The sequence below is a fragment of the Aythya ferina genome (assembly GCF_964211825.1).
Source record: "Aythya ferina genome assembly, chromosome: 6".
Classification (NCBI taxonomy): Eukaryota; Metazoa; Chordata; class Aves; order Anseriformes; family Anatidae; genus Aythya; species Aythya ferina.
The window spans coordinates 12,538,425-12,558,508 of record NC_140303.1 but is presented as its reverse complement, the minus strand read 5'-3'; the positions used below and the strand labels follow the sequence as shown (position 1 = coordinate 12,558,508).

At 53.6% G+C, this 20,084-nt stretch overlaps 1 protein-coding gene across 5 annotated transcripts in view; it reads right to left on the bottom strand.

Annotated features, from left to right (window-relative positions):
- SH3BP4 (SH3 domain binding protein 4) overlaps positions 1 to 19,171 on the bottom strand; it is a 38,661-nt gene extending 19,490 nt beyond the window's left edge. The window contains exons 1-2 of one of the 5 annotated variants that reach the window (XM_084524033.1): positions 18,381 to 18,466; positions 4,258 to 4,395 (exon numbers count right to left, since the gene is read on the bottom strand). The gene's annotated coding sequence lies outside the window, so the exon portion shown is untranslated. Of the gene's footprint in view, positions 1 to 1,258; positions 1,399 to 1,431; positions 1,603 to 4,257; positions 4,396 to 18,380; positions 18,493 to 19,147 lie in introns of those variants that run through there. The other 4 variants (XM_084524031.1, XM_084524032.1, XM_084524034.1 and 1 more) reach the window with 4 other exon arrangements.
- Positions 19,172 to 20,084: the final 913 nt, after the last annotated feature.

Genomic DNA, 20,084 nt, shown 5'->3' with positions numbered 1-20,084 from the left:
CACAGAAACACCTAAAGTGGCGAATTTTCCCCAATTTTAGCAATTCTCGCACACAATCCTCTTAAAAGCAAAGAAAGAAAAGCCAGACTAAACAAACACTTTGACAGCCCAAAGGTTGTCCCTGCGTGGGGAGCACTGCACGAAGGCTTCTTGAGCAAGAAAGGAACCAGTCATAGATAAGTGGCTTTCCTGAGAATTAAAGTGTGAGCCATGAATATGTTTTTAAATACCTGCTCGGTTGTCCAGTGCCAAATATTTTCAGTATCACCCACGAGCCTCGCAGTGCCTGGAATGTACAGGGAGGGATGCTCCCCCTCCCCCTCTTCCCATAACCACTACATGGGAAGCTTTATGCTAAAGGGCTGTGCCAGATGTGATTGTGCGGAGAAACAGCTGGGAAAATAAGCCCTACATGCATCCCAAATCTCACAAGACAGCAAGAATGTACATTAAAAATGACTGATTATGAAAAGCCATTTCCTCTCCCTAATGCAGGATCTTGCTCTGGATGTAGCAACACACAGAAGGATGTGGGTGCACCCACCCCACTGCAATTTTTAGGGATTTTTTTAATGTTTTGGAGCTGACAGCTCCCTGGAGAGGAACAGGGCTGATTCTGAATGCAGAGCCAGGACATGACAAATCAGCAGGAATAAGCCTGCTCCTTCAAACCTGGACTAGGTGAGAATAAAAAGGGACAGGCGGGTGCTGGGTTGCTGTGGCAGGAATTGTTTGGAAGTCACTTCTATGGCCGTGGCTGAGACACAATGGGCTGCAAACTCCTCTGAAAGCACTTTAAATACAGAATAGGACAAAAAAAAAAAACAACACAGGTCCATCTGTTGTCCCACAGCAATAAACAGCATCCTTAATGAGTGGAGGAAAGGAAACGGGGGGCGAGTTAGTGAAGACCTTTTCCCCCTGTGTACGTCCCTGTCTGGCAGCACGCGGGGACGAGGCGAGGAGCCCACTGCAACCACTTCGCCCTGTGCAAGCGAGGAAGATGATGGTACCTCCACACACACCCAGCTCCAAAGCACCTTCATCCCCTTTTAGTGCCAGTTTGCTCCCAGAAGGGAAAGGCAAAAAATCCAATGCCAACCACCAGCACGAAAACGAGCTTGCTTTCCCCGTGCACGGCTCCTTGTGCTGACATCCCACGGGGTGACAGCAGCTGCTGCCTCCTCCCCACCCTGCCCGCTGGATTTCTGCGCCCGGGGGACATCACGAGCCTCTGGACTCACATCCTGTGACTCACCCCTCCGAGAATCAACACGGCGACTGGCGACAGCGACTCGCCGAGCAGACTCAGCTTTGCATCAGCCGGGGCTACAAATAAGTTTTGTCTGGTGGGGACAACACCCAGGCGGGGCAGGCAAACACCAGACCCTCACCACGCTCCTCTCCTCGCGGTTTCTCGGGGCTAATTACCTCCACGTGCTGTCCCCAGCTAGCAGGATCTCCCGGGTCTTGAATCAGAGCCATTTGGGGAATGCCTGCTCCCTGACCTCCCCCCTGTGGGACGTGGGGGCTCTGGTGGTGAGCGGGATGAGGAGCAGCATCGAGCCCCCGCTGGCAGCAGGGGACCAGGACCCAGGACGGGGAGACGCCGCTCCCTGCAGCGGATGCTGCTCCTTGTCGGGAGGGGTGGCTTAGCCCGGAAACCAAGCCCCAGCCCAGCCTGCTCCTGCTCCTCTGTGCTCTCCTCTCTGCTTTTTATCCACCCCACAGACCCCGGTGCTCGGCCTGATGGTGGCACGATGGGGACGGCAGCAGCGAGCCCCATCCTCCCCCCCGTTATAGCCCTGTCGGTCACACCAAGCCGATACCGGGGGGATTAAAGTCCACGTCCACCTCTGGCTGCACACCGCGGTTATTTCTGCCATCAGCTGAGCCTCCCTGGCTCGGCACCTCTGTTTAAGCCTTATTCTCATGCTGGATTGACAAAGAGGCCCGTATCTTATCTAGGGAATTTAATCACTGCTGAACTATGAAGCAAAGGCGTAGCACAGGCATCCCAGCCAGGCTAAACTGGATTAGTGCAGAAAAGCAATTTCGGGAAAAATCCTCATCGGCGGTCTAATCCCCACGTCTGCGGGCAGAGAAATACAATAACAGCTCGGCAGCACACAGAAGCCAAATCCTTGAGGGCAGGTAGCAGGATTTGCTCCCTGCCCAGGGGTGGCTTCCTGGGAGCATCCCCAGGTATGGGACAAAACGCACAAACCTGCTGAGAATTTTTGCTGATAAGAGGGAGGGCTCGCGGGGCTGCCCGGTACCAAGCACGGGGCTGCAGATGGAGCCAGGACCTTCCACGGGCAGCCAAACGAAGGGCAGCAGGCTGCCAAAGGGTGGTGGGGAGGATGCTGCACAAACTGCTGTGCTCGCAGGCCTGTTCTCCCCGGGTAATAATAAAAAGCCCATCAAATCCTTCAGGGGAAAAAGTTTGGGGGAACCTTCCCTCTCTGGCAGCACAGACCCCCAGAGAAGAAAGAGCTCGTAATCCACCGCTCATCTTCCTCCCCCAGCTTCCCACACCAAAGCCAAGACCAACCCCAGTCACTTGCTGCTAATTATTTTACCATTTACCTTTTATTTACCAAAGTCAAGATCCCCCCAGCTCTCCTAAAAAAACAACAACAAATACAACAGAAGCGGTTCTGGAAGTTTTAAAACGCAGTCAGCATTATTTAAAGGCAAGTGAATTTAACTCTTTGTAGCCAGAAATTAATTTTCCGTAGCTACCCTTGGAGCACATTCATCCTAGGCAATAAATTCACCGAAAATGTTGCTTCTGTCACTGCTACTGTAAGTACAGTGGACCTCCCCCTGGTGCCACTGCCACGGCAGCAGGGTCTGGCAGCCAGCACGCTGCAGTGAATCCCAGCTTCTTGTGTGCTGCTGACCTTGGGCAGGAGTCCTGGGGGCAAAGCATCTCGCCCCCTGCCCGCCTGGCCTCTTCTGTAAGGCACTTTGAGCCCTGCTGGTAAGGAAGAGCTGCCTGCTGTTGTTTTTTCTCTAGAAGCCTGGCCCAAGCATCTCGGGCCACATACCCTGGTGATTCCCAAGTTTGTCACCTTTCTGTCACCTCCTCCTTCTGCTTTACCGCTTGTGTTTGCGCAGCCAATGCTTTCATCTTTCAAAAAAAAAAAAAAAACAAAAACCAAAGACAAAAAACCCAACCAAAGATAAAACGCTCCTTAAGACAACACAAAACACAAGCTCTTTGTACCAGAAAGAACATGTTTGTCTGAACTCACGTACGCCCCGGAACAACTCCTGGGAGACGTGAGAGAAGGAAACGAGTTATTTCAGCAAACGAGAAGGGACTTGCAGGAACACGGGGACCTCCAGTCCCTCCCACGGTGCCCTCATCTCCCATGGGTTTGCTTCAGGTCCCACCCCGGGAGGCTGCGTGCAACACGGCACAAACCCTGCCCAGCCCCAGCGAGGAGGCTGCGGATTGCCTCTGACGTTCAGGTCCCGAAATAAGAAACTGGAACATTTGGAAAGAAAAAAAAATATATATATATAGTTATCTGTGCCCACCCTGCTGATCGTGCCGATCCCACTTTGTGTGCCGAGCAGCAGGGGCTCGGTGCTGGCAGCCTGCAGCAGTGCTGGCCAGGGAGCACAGCCCGTGCCAAGCGCTCTGGAAAAATCCAGCCTGCAAGGACGGGACGGCAGGGAGCCAGGGGAACGGCAGGACGATGCTGCACACCCTCGTCTTCCTCCTCTCCTGAGGATGCTGGCATGCCGAGCGCCGCAAGCTGCTCCCATTTAGGGCTCCTGCCGAGCACGGTGCTCTTTGCCAGCCCCAGCACGCAAAGGATGGGAATTTGGCACGTGCAAGCAATTTGACTCACAGCTCTCGGGGGCACGGGGGGCACTGCAGGGGAAAAAAAATGTGATTATTGCTGAGGACGTGTTCCCGGTGTCTGCTGGCACCTAGAGAGAGGGAACCCGCTGCAGCCTCCCTAATGGGTGCGTTACCCTTTGCAAGAGAGGCAAGGAAGGACAGGAAAAGCTTCCTTTTATAGCAATGACTTTGGAGCACGAGTCTCATTGAAAGTCAGTGCTGGAGACGGAGATGCAAGCAGCTAAATACAGATCAGGTGTCTTTGGGGTAAGAGAGCTTTCCCTGCAGCGCCTGCCAAGCTCGGTCCCCAGCCCTACAGCTCCCCACTGCCTTTGCCATCCGTTCCCCGTGCAACCAGCCACCGAGCCAGGGGAAACCACTGCCCCAGCAACGCTCACCTCCGCTGCAGAATTCAGTGAGGGGACCGAAACGCCACCAAAGCCAGGTCAGGACGGCTGGGAGCCGACAGCAAACCCACCGAGAGGGCTTGCGAAACGCATCGTGCCACCGAGCGCTCCCGGCTTCCAGCCCCGACCCTGCAAACGCAAAGCACAAAGTCCAGCTCAGAGGGTGCTCGGCTTGGAGAGCGGCCCCCAGGCAGCCTTGGGATGTTTTTTTTCTGCCTAAATATCAGGCAGCAGCTCTGTGCTGGGTCCCTGGCACAGGCTGCCCAGAGCCTGGGGGGGCTCCTCCTTGGGGAGCAGGGAGGTTCTTCCAACCAAGTCCTCACGGGGACCATGGAGAGCACAAAAATCCCAAATCACACCCAGCGCAGAGCTCCCAGGCGTTAAACAGAGAAGCCACAAACCCCCGTACAAAACCCCCAAAGGGAACGGGAGCCCATGACAGTGCCTGCGAACGTGCAGAGCCGAGCAGCAAGGCAACGAAGCAGAGGCGGCTCCGGGAATCGCTGCTGCGAGGCACCAATTAGCAGCTTCAGCACGAAGCCACCCTCCCTATTTGCGCCCGGAGGACGTTTGCTGGGGCAGAGGAGGGCGAGGAGCCAGCACTTCAGGAGCACACCGGGCGCTGCCTCTTTGTAAGCACCCGGGCAACTTTCCCTGCCCTCTGCACCAGCTTCATTACCTGCTTTCAGCTCGGCAGCACGGCAATTTGGGGCACGGTGTCCCTGCTTTGGAACGAAGAGATGGGTTTTGCTCGGTGCTGTTAGCAGCCAGCGGCTTTTGCAGGGGTTGGGAACAGCAGCTGCTCTTCCTCCCAGCCCTCGCAAGCCCCTCCAAGGTCTTTGCAAGCCCCTCCAAAGGTCTTTGCAAGTCCAAGAGCTCTGCCGGCAGCTGCAGCTCCTGAGGTTTGCTCAGAGCCAACAGCAAGGAACAATCGACCTTTCAGAAAAGGGGGAACTGATATTTGAGCCAGTCCGGGCCTCGGAACAAGCCAACACAGGGATCCTATGACAAAGGAGGAGTGAAACCCTGATTTCCAGAGGTGCAATCCAGTCACTGACTACAGGGAGATGCTTTTAAGGAAGAGACGGCCTTGTCTGTCAGCAGAAATCCCCTCAGTGGCTCACAATCTTTTATCTGATGCCTTAGAAGAGGAGGATGGTTGGCCCTGATGATCTTTGGGGTCTTTTTTTTTCATGTGGAAGAGATGCTCCTCACAGTTCCCCACACAATCTCAGGGCAATGCTCAGAAAGAGCATTTCTGGCTAAGGGCAGCCAGAAACATGCCTTCTGGCATAGGACACGCCAAGGCAAGCAAGTGCACCCACAAAGTCACATCACTGTGCTGCCGTGGCCATCGTATTAACCATGGCAGCAAGCTGGTAAACTGAGATGTGGAAGCTTGAAGCACTGTGAAAGGCTTTCCTTGAGCCAAAAGCTTTGGAGATGAGCTAGCCCCTCACTTACACTCCATCTTTTCCCCCAGACTGATGCAGAGCCAACTCTGTGCAGCTCTCTGCCCACGTACCCAGCCAGGACACATCTCACAGACTGAAAATCCATCCTGCGTGGTCCTCAGGACTTACCTGAGCTGCTGCACTTGAAAAGAAAAGGTTTTACTCAAGACCAGAGGTACCACATCCTAGGACGGCGCCACAGCAGCCCCCACGTAGAGAACATCGTAAGCAGGTAGCCAGATGCAGCCCCAGAGTCAGCTGGGCTTGCTGCTGACCTATTTTGAGGAAACATTGGGGAACTTCCTTTGGGGAAAAAAAGAAAAAAAAAAAGAGGGGTTTTGTTCCCAGCTCACTGCCTGAGCATGCTCCACAGCCAGCACCTAGCAGCCAGCTCCTCGCACTAATGAATAAAACCTCTTTGGATTATCATACAGGGGAACTCACTCGAGTGATGAGCTCGTGCAAAAGCTTAACCTTGATTTAATGTTCTTACACACCTTGTTGATTAGCCCAGGTACTGATCTGCTGGTGGATTACACGATGCTTTCAGCTATGCTGAAAATGCTGACAGGAGCCAAAATCTATCACAAGCCTGAATTAGGCAGAAACAAATGCAATCAGCACATTGCAATGAATTCCCTCAAAACAGCATTTTTAAGCACTCTGCCTCGGTAAACATTTCCCAGGCAGATTCCCCATGACACCTGGTTTTAAGCAGCTTAACCGTTTGCTGGAGCTGACAGTCTCTTGCATGAAAGCAAGGAAGAAAACACTCTGCTAAACCAGAATACAGGTTCCTGCTCCGTGCTTGACTCAACCCTGGCCTGTGATCCCGTGCTGAAAAGCTCATTCAGAGCAGTAAGATGCCTGGAAAGCAGCCCCACAGCTCGTTCTGCCTTTCCTCTGAAGGGCAGGCATGCAGCCCGAGGTGGAAGAACTAGATGTGAGGGCAGGCATCTGCTCAGACCCAGGGTGAGGATTAGGATGTGCTGCAAAAAGCTGTGAGCTGTCCGTACTTCTGCTAACTTGGTCCGCGTCACTTGTCCTGTGCTTTCTCCTCTCAGGGGCTGCGTGGTAAATTCGCACCAGGAAGGCCTTCTTCTCCCTGCTTCTTCCTCCTGAGGAGCAGAGGCTGTTAAACACCCCTCTCGGCCCTGTTCTTTCAATTTAATCTCATCTACGATTCCAGCGAGTCGCATACCTGTCCAGGAAAGCACTGCTGGTTCAATCCCGAGCGTGCTTTCAACACCAGGCTCATTACATGGGCACAGAAGACCACGTGGCTGGCTTCAGTTGGATTTCAGCAGCCGAGTTCTTACCTTAATTTAGATTAGAGCTCATCCACGCACGGCATTTTAACCAACAAAGCTTCCCAGGTGCAGACACAAGCTCTGTCAGCCAGCAGGTTTAAGATAAGCCAAAACAACCCTCTGTTTATGCAACAGAAGAGCAAATACCATGGCTTCTTGAAATCATTTAATTACAGTTATCCCTTAAATGAAAACCTTGCGAAACTGCACGGAGGCTTTAGGCAACCTGCAAATTAACCAGGGGAGAGCACAACCCAGGGGTCAGGGATGCCAGATACAATCTGATCAGCGCCTCAAAGCACTTCCATAACATCAATAGTACCATGAGGGAAAAAAAAAAAAAAAAAAAAAAAAGTAATAATAACACAACCCACACCCCTGTGCATCAGAGTTTGCTGTTTCAGTCGCGTCAGGTAAAAGCTGTTTGATCTCATCATCGGAGGTCAGATAGCTGATAAGAAACCAATTTCATTATTTTCAGACCAGAGCATTTCTGGAAGGGTTCATCTGCAAAGAAAGGTGCGCACTTTGAAGTGTTAAAATTTTGTTTTAGTTGAAACGCACCAGGCCCCTGCCTGGCTGCTCTCAAATTAATGTGGTATGAAATGACACTGCAGGCCCATCCCGTGCAACTTCTCGGCGTGCAATGTCAAAGCCGCGCTGCTTCTCCCTGCTGGGATGTAGCCAGACCCTCCAGCAGCCCCCCTCCTCTGGGGTGAGGCATTTCAGGGGAGGAAGCCTGTCTTTAGCAGGATATTCAGGCACAGAAATAGCCATTTCCAAACATTTGGCAACACGCTCAAAATCTCTCTCGCTCCTGGACGAAGCAGGGCTGAATCTTGGACGTGATCTTTACAGCGTTAGTCAGTGGGCAAAATTAAAACAGCACCTGAAAGGCATGGGAAGCCCACGAAGGCTTTTCCCCACTTAAAGAAGCGTTTCTGAAGGACAAGTTATTCACTCGTTGCTTTCTCAGAAAAGACAGCCCCGGGCAAGGCTGGAAGATGTTCCTGCCCTCACTCCTCATCTGCTGCTTGCCATCGGTGCGAGGAAAGCCACCCAAGACACGAGGCTGCAAGCAACCTGGGGAAGCTGCTCGCAGCTCCCCTGCTCGAGCCTGAAAGCGGAGCGCTAAATTTATCCCCGCTGAGATTTCTATGGTAACAGACTACACCGTCAAATTTCAGATTATTGCGGCTTGAAGTAGGGGTGAAGTAGAGTTAACAGACTCCGGCGTGGTACAGGGTTGTCTGAAGCCAACACAAAAGCACCCGTATTTGAGAAAAAAAAAACAGACAAAGCTGTTACTGACAGCCATCCCGTGGGATGCAGAAAACCCAATTCTTGTCCTTTGCCTCTGGAGGAACACCTTATTTTAGAAACTAACAGTTAAAATTGGTTAAAAAAAGTAATGAACATACTTATGGACAGATAACTTCCTTGTGTCAATTGAGCAATGGTCATTTGCAGTGAAGAACTTACTCTGTTGATTGATTTTTATGGAAAGCAACTCCAGCCTGAGCAGTGCAGTGCTAGCTCTGCTTCACAGCTGCTTTAATACCCATCGTTGTATTTGTATTTTAATTGTAGCTCCCTATTTAAGGCTCCCTATCTATGGGTTGGGATCAACAAACATGCCACGACACCATCCATGGCCGTCTTTACCAACTGACCTACACAACCGGAGCTACGACAGGGTGTTAAGGCTAACGTGGCCATTAATTACTCCCTTTCCTGAGCTGCAAGGAGCTGCTGCAGCCCTCTGGTCACACCAAAGTCCCCTCAACAAAAAACAAATATAATAATAAAATGCATCAGAGCACCCAGACATGGACAGACAGAATTAGATATGCTCTTGATGGGAAAACTGAGCCTCCATATCAAACCAATGCAGAGAGACTTAATCTCTTTTCTCTTTTTTTTTTTTTTCTAATTAAAACTTACTTGAAGTAACACATAAAAGACGTGAAAACAAAGGCACGGCTGATGCACTAGGACAGTTTTATATTTAGAAGAATGACACAAGTACTCGATCAACAGAAAAGAAACGGAAACTTCCTTCTTACACTGACCAGAAGGGAAAAAGAAAAACAAAAGGAAGGCAACTTCCACCACCATTTACAACCTTGCCAGTTCTGCTTTTACACAGAATTCAGCTGGGTTTTCCATGTGCAATCCCAGTAAACTACATTTACAGCTTACAGAGCCCTGATGACGAACATCAACTGAAACACTGCGTGCATTCACCAGAGAGCAAGCATTTTGCAAATTTAGGGTTTACTACTGCCAGCTCTGTTTTCAAAACGGTAACTAACAATGTTTTAGTAATTCAGCAAAAAACAAATATACTGAGGTGTTCAAAAAAGCTATTTCTAAGTCTTACAGACCAGAGTTTTACTACAGAAGTAGTATAATGCTTTATTCATTTAAGAGGTATTAGTTCAGAAGTGAAAGATTTGCTCAGCTAGATATCTGATCATCAGCTAGACCTCATTCTAAATTTCTCCAACATAACTTGCATTTTTGTGGTGAAAAAGGCGTAAAAAGTGACTTTTTTCATGATGCTGAAAGGCAAAAGGGAGGAAGAAGTGCTTACAGCACTATATAGGAATTTTAACAGTTGGGTGTATACCTCTGTGTCCAAGTGATTCCCCCATAACCCATTCATGGACAGAAAAGAAGAACGGGGACCCCAACCCTTCCCAAGCGACTCACTTCACCGGGCACAAACACCTCCACCTTCCCCACAAGCTACCCAAGGCACCAGAAGAAGAAGCAGCCCTGAAAGTGCTGGGGGGATGAGGGATGAGCAGGGACCTCTTTTGATCCCAAGAGAGCATGCAAAGAAAAAACACACGGGTGATTTCCTATCGCTCTGCCAGGCTCAGGACTGTCCTGCATCAGAAGAAATGCACATTACCAGGCAGATTTTCAGATGGATCCATCCAATTCATACAGACAACAGGTCAGGTCACCAAGTCCAACCATCACCTTACACTACCAAGCCCACTACATCCACACTTCTCTTAAACACTGCCAGGGACGGGGACTCTGCCACCTCCCCGGACAGCCTGTCCCAATACTGACCACCCTGTCCATGCAGAAATTCTTCCTGACATCCAACTTAAACCTCTCCTGGTGCAATTTGAGGTGTTCTCACATCCCCTGAGAAAAGAGACACCTCCTTGCTACAGCCTCCTTTTCTCCAGACACAACAGCCCCAACAGCTCCTGTTTTCCTACATGCTGTCCCCAAGCCTCAGCCAGGACAGGGCCGGGTACTGGTGGGTGCTGCTCCAACCCGGAGAAGCCAGGTTGCTGTCAAAGCCACTAATCTCGCTGAAACCAGCCGGTTTGTGTCCGACACACGGGCCAGAAGCCTGTCCTACAGCAGGACGGCTGCGTGCGTGCAGCCCTCCCTCTCCCTTCTCGGCAGAGCGGCGCGGCCCAGGCCCAGGCCCAGCTTTATCTGAGGCGTGACTAAGAATAGCTCTGGCCGGTGTGGAGCCCCTAGAAGAGAATGGCCTGGGTCTCTGCCAGAGAGCACGTTTCCTCTGCTGCTGAGCCTATGGCCAGCCACATACAAGGCAAACACAGAGCAGAAGCTGCCTCAACACAGGCTGGGCCAGGCTTACTCAAATCCCACCACCCCATCCCTATGGTCTGCAGGACACCATCTTCTTTAACCGTCTGGGCAGAGCACACCCTCGGTAAATTTGTAGATGCCACAGAACTAGGGGAAGTGGCAGATTGACCAGAGGGCCATGCAGCCATCCAGAGGGACCTGGATGCACCATCCCGTGGTGCTCAGTGCCAGGCTGAGAGGCCCTGGGCACAGCCTGGAGCCCAGGAGGCTCCCTCTGAGCACCAGGCAGCACTGCTGGGCTGGGCGGGTGCCACAGCCCTGGCACAGGCTGCCCAGAGCCTGGGGGGGCTCCTCCTTGGGGAGCTTCAGGAGGCGCCGGGACCTGGGGCTGGGCATCCAGCTCGGGGTGGCCCAGCTGGAGCAGGTTTGGGATGCGTGGACCTGGGGGTCTCTGCAGTTAGGCACCGCAGCGCTCGTGTTTCGAGCAAGCACCCCAGCGGAGCAGGGTGGCCGAGCAGCCACCAGCAGCCAGCCACACCAGTATTTCTTCCCCTACGTCTCAGGCTCTCCCACAGCAGAGCGAGCAAAAACAAAGGAACAGGAGGAATCAAAACCCCAGCCCCTCCTCGACATGCACGCCCAGGAGCCGTAAGCAGGATTTGCACCTGGCAGCAGAAACCCATCTCTGGCTACATGCAGGGAATTACCTCCTGCCCTGCTTTCGCAAGCTAAATTGCCTAAAGCAGCATTAAGCCAGGAACCACCTGCCCTTTTCAAAAGCAAAACACCTCCCCTACCCCCTCTGAGCGAGCAGACCATCTGATGTAGCCCTGGCATCGCTGCTTTCCATTCACAATTCACTAAAAATTAGGCCAAACTGCAAAGATTTTTACTCCTTTTATCTTGCCTGCCTGTAGGGCGAACAGGACACCGTGACATTTTTTCCCCCTGAATATGTTTCTGAAGTGATTTTGGAACCCATTTTTCGTGGCATGGGCTCCGCAACTGCAGAGACCGGGGTTTGACCCTGGGATCAGAGTGCCCCTGGGCAATGCCAGTGCTCTGTGCCTCAGTTTCCCCCTCAGCACAGCAAGCCTGGAGCTATCAGCCAGACCTCAAACCCTTCAGGACATGCAGCTCTGCAGGCAAGGGCCACCTCTGCAGCCCATTTAAGCTGCAGGAGGCATCACTGCCTTGCTGCGTTGGGGCTTCCCACCATGGCCAGGTAGCAGGAAATGTGGCAGCAGCAGTAGGATGGCAAGCAGCTTTCCCCAGGGACGTTTGTAACATGAGATTAACTCCTCTCCCCATCACATTTAAACAGAGGTCAACACACCAAGGTAAAGCTGGGACAGAAAGGTCACCCCTGCTGAGGGAAAACACAGAGGGGGTTAAACGTTTGCCCTCCTCCCCAAATCCCTGTTGCAGGACCCTGCATTCCTCTGCTCCAACAGTGTTCTGGGCTAAAGCTTTTTGCTCACTGTTTCCATGCCTGGCCATGTCCTGCATCCTGGACTTGGTTCACATTTTAACAGCTCCTATTAATAGGTAGAGCAGGAGAGGCACCAGCTGCTCTGTCCAGTCGCCCTGCTGTGCTCAGCAAGCTTGAGCCCCCCAAATTCATTTCTCCCCCGTCTCTTTGGTGGGCAAGGTGCTAACATCAGGTGAAAAGAAAAAAAAAAAAAAGCCCCCCAAAAAAGCCTTGCTCACCCACCAGCTGCAGCAGAGGGCAACGCTGTCGGTGACCTTCAAACCCCTTGAGTTCAAGGGATCTCAGCTGCAGGTTTGCAAGAGGAGCTCTTTCGACCAGGTAATTTGGGGCACCGGTGAGGACATTCTCACTCACCACCGCAAGGCTGTGGCATTGCATCGGCTGCAATGACAACCCTGTCTGCATCTCACTAGAAGCCCTCTGGGTCTCTGCTAATGTCTACACACTCCCTGGAAAACATTTCCTCTTTGCTGCAGGTACCACAGCACTGGGAAAGCAGCGGCAGCAGAAACCCATCGCCCATCCCACCAGCTCCGTGTCGGAGCCCACAGCACAACCCCGAAGGGCTTGAAGGAGGCCGTCCCCCTCCCCAGGGTAAAGCTGTGACCTCGTTTCGTGGGATTTAACGAAGCACTGCAGGAGTCCAGATGGACTGTCTGGCTAATTGAGTTAATTAAAGCGTTTTCTGCAGTGATTAACTTTCAGGAACAGGGCTCTGCGTTACGCATTTTGGAAAGGCTCCTTGTGAGCAGCTCGGGCACTCTCCAGGGAGCACCAGCCACACCTCAGCAGCAGCATGAGGCAGGAGAACAATTACTTGGAAACTCTTACTGATCGCACTGAGCTGTTTCTCAGCAGTGTTTTCGGACTCTGAGCAGCTTACCAAATAAAAAAATAAAAAATCCATTTGTTTTTTACTACCAGGCTGGCTGAACAGGATGTAGAAAACGAAAGGCTGTGCATGCAGCGGCCGTGCGAACACGTAGGCTGCACGAGGGCTGCCCGGCGGGCCTTTTTTTCTGGGATGGAGACTTCTCCAGAAGACACGCAGGAAGGCTGTAGCAGATGTGGGAAGAGATCTGTCACCCACGTCCCGATCCTAGGGCATCTTTCCCCCGTCCCAGCCTACAGCAGGCGCGATAAGCCCCGGGAACTGAGCAATGCTGCCCGTAACTCGCAGGACGATAAGCTGGTCAAGGCCAGAGCCGGCAGAACACAAACAGGCCACCCTGCACAGAGACGTTTTGCTGACGGAGGTAATCGCCATCTCCCAGGGACAGTAAATACTTTGTCTGCCCGCAGCCCCTGCCTGGAGATAACCAAGCAACGCTCACAATGGCCAGAAGAAAGGCTTGCTTTGTGGCCGCCGTGTTTTTCTCCTGGATGAGACCAGCTGCCACAAAGCTCTGAGACGGAGCTGCGTCCTGGAAAGCCAGTATCGAAAAATCCTTCTCCAAAGAAAGCCCCAGGAAAGCCAGGGGAGGTTTGGGTTAGATTTAAGGAAGAAATTTTTCACTCTGAGGGCGGCGAGGCCCTGTCCCAGGTTGCCCCGAGGAGCTGTGGGTGCCCCATCCCTGGCAGTGCCCAAGGCCAGGCTGGATGGGCCCTGCTCTGCTTGAGGGGTGGCACTGAGGGGGCTTTGAGATCCCTGCCAACCCAAACCTTCCTGTGATTCTGTGAAAAAGGAAAGCAAAAAAAAAAGAAAAGAGAGCAGCCTAAGGTACATAGCATCAGAAAAGCAAACTCAGACATGGAGCACCCTGGGCATCCCCTGCAGCTGTGTTTTCCAATGCGGGATTTTCCACCCTCCCCAGGGGATGTCGGTGGAAGGGACCCCAGCGGATCCAAACGCCAGCCACCGAGGATACAGCTGCAAGGAGGCTGCTGAGACCGATGCAGGCTGCTCAGGGCAGGATACAGCCACGCAGCCAGCGCTGAACCTCTTCCCAGTGGGAACATCAGGAAAATCACCCCGTGGTAGCACTCCGGGAGCTGGGCTCTGCGGCTGAAGGGGCAGACAGCCACACAGAAGTGTATTTAAACCCAGTGAGATTCAGGTGAAGAGCTCAGGGATGCACCTACTGATCTTTGCTTTTTTTTCCTCCATATCAACCCCAATGAATGGCAAAGAACAGGCTGTTCGCAGACCAGGTGTGTTACGAACTGTTCCCTGAGCTCTCCTGCAGACTTCAGTAGCTCCACCTGTACCACAGGCATGGCCACACACACAAAAAAAAATGCCAACCACAGCTCTCACGAGGGCAGAAGGCAGCACGGAGGGGTTTGGGGTCGGAGACGCAGCGCCTGCTGTTCAGGGGGAGAGAACAGTAATTCCCAGGGCTCAGCACCCGGCTGGGAAACGCTGCTCGTCCAGGCTGCAAGCAACCCCACCCTGGTACAGCTAATCTGATCGCAGGTTTTCAATGCTACCGTCAGGATGCAATGGGCTGGGGAGGGAGGCTGGCGAGAAGGAAAGAAAGAGAGGAAATGCCACAGATGTGAGGACGCTTTTTCTGGCCAGGCAAAGCCTTGTTTTGTTTTCCTCCCTTAAGTTAGCTGCCATTTTCTGCAAGCTGGATCGGTTACAAAAAAAAAGAAAGTTTCTCTTTGTTTAATTACAGCTCTCGGAGCCCGGTGCCCAAGAGACCCAGCTCACAGACCCCGCGTCCCCGCTGCCTGCTCTGGGCACGGACACGAACAAAGAAATCGGCACGGCCGCCAGAGTTAAACTTGAATGTCTCCCACAAACACATGACTCGAGCTCGGCACTGACAAAGACTATTTTTACTCCCAAAGGCAACTCGGCAGACGTCGCTGCTCCCGACTGCCAGCGCTCAGTGACAGCAGAGGCTTCTCCAGGACCGCACGCCACCGCTTTCCGCTGCCCATCCCCAATTTGCACAGAGGTCTCAGACAGAAGATACAGACTAAACTCTCCCCGGTTAAGTCCTTCAGACCCATCACGAGTGGCTGCAGTGGTGAGGAGGCACACGGGACCTGAAAGACTTTGGTCTCAGTTCCCTGCAGGACCACTGCTTCGGTGTCCAAATTTCCGCTCGTTTCACTCCGTCCCCCCATCCTGTACCCAGGCTAAGTGGGTTTTGTCCTAAAACCTCACACACTGCCTCTCCCCATGCATATAACACCCATGCTAACAAACCCCATGTGCCTTCCACACCTGCACCAAGGCACAAGGCACAGCTGAAGGGTGCAGAGGGACCCCCTCATCCCAAAACCACCCCCTCGCCAACACTTTGCTGTACTTGTACTTTGCTGTGGTACTTTTACACAAAGTACCCCTCAAGCCACGTCTCTCCCCCTGTTCCTTCACGGGGCTGCCAAACACGTGTTCCCGTCCCACTAATTTTCACCCGAGCGCCTGGCTGATGAAGGAACAGGAGAGATGAAAACAATGACTCAGCCACCTTCCACGTTTGGATTTTAATGTACAAAGCTTGGAGGCTACAAAGTTATGTTCCCATCCATCATCCCCGTCTGCTCACGGAGATGAAGCGCGTCACCCGACCTCGGCCCCGAGAGCAGCAGCAGACAGCACCCTGCATGCGTGGTCTCTGCTGCAGGGTGTGGAGCAATGCCTCCGCTGGGGGCCAGGTAGAGCCGAGCACCTTCAGGCAGGTGTACACAGAAATGTTCAGCCCTAGGACTCCCCTAGGGCTCACCACACTGAGGGCAGGATGGCAGACACCTCGCCTCCACGAACAGCGGGACTGCAGCCGGCAAGGGCTGGGAATGCTGCTCGCGGCTCAGCACCTGATGTCTCCTCCCAGCAGCTGATGCTGTCCTTATTAAAGCCCCCGGGGCAGGGCAGAGCGAACCTGGCTCCAAAAGGAGCAGCTGCAGGTGTCGCAGGGCACCCCATGGTCACTGTCCTTGTGCCCCATGTGGACCCAAGATGGCCGGGTCCTGCGCCACTTTCAACCAACCCACCCAAAATGTGAACCTTCCTTCGCACAGAGGAAACACAAATCCAAGGGCTGGAGACTTGGAAGTCTCACAGCAAGCTCTTTGACCCGTTAAAGACCAAACCCCGTCCTGGGAACGCTTCCAACACACGCAGCGGAGCTTGGCAGCAGCTCCCAAAAACCGCGGGGACAGCGGGGTGCTCCCAGCCCCGGCGAGTCCCCTGCCAGACCAAGCCAAGAAGCAAACCCAAACCATTCACAGGCACACAAACAGGAACCAAAAAAAACAACAGAAAAAATAAGGGGGAGTGCTCCTTAATTTTCCTGTTCCCCTGAGCCATGGGGTATGCCCCCTTCCATACTCTCATGCTTCCCTTTCTGAGTCCACGGGAGCCAAAACACGCTGCCATCACTTGACTCCCAGCGCTGGGGCTTGCGGTGTTTGGTATTTTTCATCAAGCCCAAACCACATAAAAAGCCAGCAACTCTTTTGAAAGAGCAGGCAGGCAATCCACCGGCTCCTTGCCTCCACTACGGGCAGGCAGGGTTTGGCTGCGAAAAATAAATCACAGTTTGAGAGTCCTCTAAGGGAGACAAAGATGTTACAGGGATGTATTTGATCTGAGCAACGTGTACGTGATGTCCAAGGGCCACTGGGAGAAATTAAGGAGCCCAAACTGGTATGAGGACAAATGCCACAGGTGTCTTTCACATCCTTGGGAATTAGCTCTCAAACAGCGTGGCTCTGTGGATGGCTGTGGTGCTACCAGGACATCAGGTGGACATGAAACGAAGGCCAGATCCTCCCATCCGAGCTCCTGGGAGCAAGGCTTTGCCTCGATCAGAAAGCCAGGCTCCCTGCTGGGAGGGAAGGAGCTCGTCAGGACGTGTGTGTGCCCGCTGAGGGACCTGCTGGACTCACCCAAAGAAAGTCCCAGGCCCTGCAAGTACCTTTTACTCTTTGGTTTTTCTTTTTAAAGCAGCATTTCTGGCCACAAAGCGAGCTCAGGCTGCAATTCACACTTCTGAATTTCACAAACCCCGCTCCCAGGCAAACAACTTGTAAAAGCTGCGCGTCCTCTGCCAGAGCAGCAAACCTCCGGCCCGCTCAGCATCCCTCCTGCGCCACCTGCAAAGCTCAGGCATTTTCAGAACGGCCTTGGGAAAGCAGAGGAAGCACGGCTGGGAGACCCAGAGGCCGAGTTACCTGCATTTATTTCGGCTCCCCTCAAGGGCAGCTGCCTTAAGAAATCCGCCCACCAAAGCCGAACGCAAGGCAACTTTCAGCCCTCTTCAAAAATAAGGAGAATAAGCGGGATGCAAATTTCCCTTTCTATCCTGACCTCTCCAGCTGCTCCCTCGCGCAGACAGGCTTCTGGATGAAAAGCTTCTCGCCGTATTTAAATGTTTTTCTCATTAAAAAAAAAAAAAAAGCAGTTTCTAAACCACCTCCTTAGCATAGATACAAGCTCTTCAGAGCAACCCCACCAGGCTAGAATAAATATTTTGTTTCACAAATGGTTTTCTTCTCATTAAAACGAAAACATAATTACCGTGCCAAGCGCAGAGGTGAGGAATGGCTGCGCTCACCCCGCGAGGCACCGCGCTGGTGCCCTGCTCATCGCTCGGGTCCCTTCCCCGGCCCGCTCATGGCTATTTTGGGGAGCTGACGGCCGTGCCACAACTCCCCCCACGCTGCGTGGAGCTTGCACGCCGTGCTACACTTGCACACGCACGTGCACACCTGCACGGCGCTGCCTGCGTGTGCCGTGCACATTCACACTGGGCACACACAGCGTGCACAAACACCAGTTGTGCACGCGTGTGCTTCCAGAGTGCACCCTTACACTGCACACAGACGCACTTTGCACACACAGTTGCACGGCACCGCGTTGCACATGCACATTGCATGCTGCACATTGACACGGCACCCCCATGCACACTGAGGGTTGCACGCACACACTGAGCGTTGCACACGCAGCATGCACGCTTGCATAGCATTGCATGCACTCACTCGCAGGGCGTTGCACACTCACGGCGTTGCACACTCACGGCATTGCACACTCACGGCATTGCACACTCATACGGCGTTACACACTCACACAGCATTACCCCCACGGCGTTGCACCCCCTTGCACAGCATTGCTCGCTCTCTCACGGCGCTGCCCGCTCCCTCACACCCTTGCACACCCCCCCCGTTGCACACCCGCCGCCGTTGCACGCCCAGACCCGCAGCAACCCCCCCCCGCCGCCCTCCCGGCGCCGCCGCAAACTTTTCCCCGGCGGAGCTGAGCCCCCAACGGGGCAGGGGGGAACCCACGCTGCTGCCCCGTAAGCCCCCGGCTCTCACCTGCGAGCAGGCGGCAGCAGATCCCCGCTGATCCCCTCCGATCCCCGGTGATCCCCGCGGGTCCCCGGTGCTCCCCCGCTCCCGGTGCCCGCTCCCGGCTCGCGCCTCCCCGCCGCCACCGACCCGCGCGCGCGCCGCCCGCCCCGCCCCCGGCGATGACGTCACGGGGCGGGGTGTGCAAGGGGAGGGGGGGGTGCCCTCGTGCAACGGGGGCCTCGTGCAAAGTGGGGGTGTGCAAGGGGTTCTTGTGCACAACGGGCGTGTGCAAGGGGTCCTCGTGCAAAACAGGTGTGTGCAAGGGGTGTGAAAGTGCCTTGTGCAAGGGGTCATCAAAAAGGGTGTGTGCAAGGGGTTCTCGTGCAAAATGGGCACGTGCAAGGGGTGTGGGAGCGCCTCGTGCAAGGGGGCCTCGTGCAAAATGGGCACGTACAATGGGGGTGGGAGCGCCTTGTGCAAAACAGGAGTGTACAAGGGGTGTGGGAGCCCCTCGTGCAAGGGGCAGACCTTGCACAAAGCAGGCCAGCACGGGGGCTGTGTGAGCGAGCCCTCGTGCAAAGGGACGCCACCCAGCAGCAGTACAAACAGCCACTCAGTGCAGCTTTTTTGCTTTTTTTTTTTTGCATTTCCAACATTTTGGTTAAGCAAGCGAAGTGGCAAAGCCCAGCCCGTCACCCAGCCCCGTGCTCCCCACAGCACCCTGGCTTCCTCAAGCCATTAAGAAAATCCGTGGCAGGTTTGCACTTTGCAACCCCTCACTTGTGTCTTACCCCTGCTGCAGGAAGCTGGCCCGCACCTGGAGTCACAGCCTCCGAGGATGTCAATTCCTGCACCAGGGAGAAAATAAAAAGAGGGAAATGCTAAATGGAAGTCAAACCTTTAATCTTAATAAAGCAACGAGTTGTGCAATGTGAATGTTTTTCTCCTAAGTGGAGCATTTCCACTGAGGGTTTCTGGAGTTAACTACAGTTCAGGAAGGTGGATGTGAAGCCTGAAATGGCTCCAGTCCCCAGGCAGCGAGCCAAAGGCAAAAATGCATGAAAAAAATACTGGACTAACGAAATATTCACTACCAGACCCATCAAACACAAGACTAAAGGAACAAGGGTGCTGCTTTAGGGAAAAATGGCATCAGCAGCAGCAAATGCAGCAGGCCGGGGATGGAAGCAATGCACAGTGAGTGCTGGTGGCCACAGAAACCCTCGCAGGCAGCTGGGCTGTCCCGTGTCGAAATTCCCTTGGGAAAAGCAGGAGAGCACGAAGCCACAGGACATCCAGGAGGAGGCACAGGCAGCCACAGCGAGCCGAGCCGCCGCTCCTCCTACCTCCCCCTTGTTTTTTCCTGGGGAGAATGGGGACCCTGCTCACTGCAATGATTAAATTTCCTCTTCCTGGGGCTGGCTCCTCCTGCGCCCAGGCTTCCAGCAGGACGCGGTGTTTCGCCATTTCGCCAGCTACTGGACGCAGACGAGATGAGCTGTGTAACCACTTCAAAGTTACCTTGGGAGCTAATTTCTCTGGCACTGTTTTGGTAGGTTTGGGTTTATCAAAGGAAAGCTCCCTGGAGCTGGAAAGCCCGGTTCTCTAATTGCAATGGGGCATTTTGATCTGGCTTTCTGGTGGAAACATTCCAGGTGGCTCCAAAGTCCTCCTGTCCCACTGACTCCCGTCCCCTCTGCTTCTGCACCTGCCACGTGAAAACTTTCA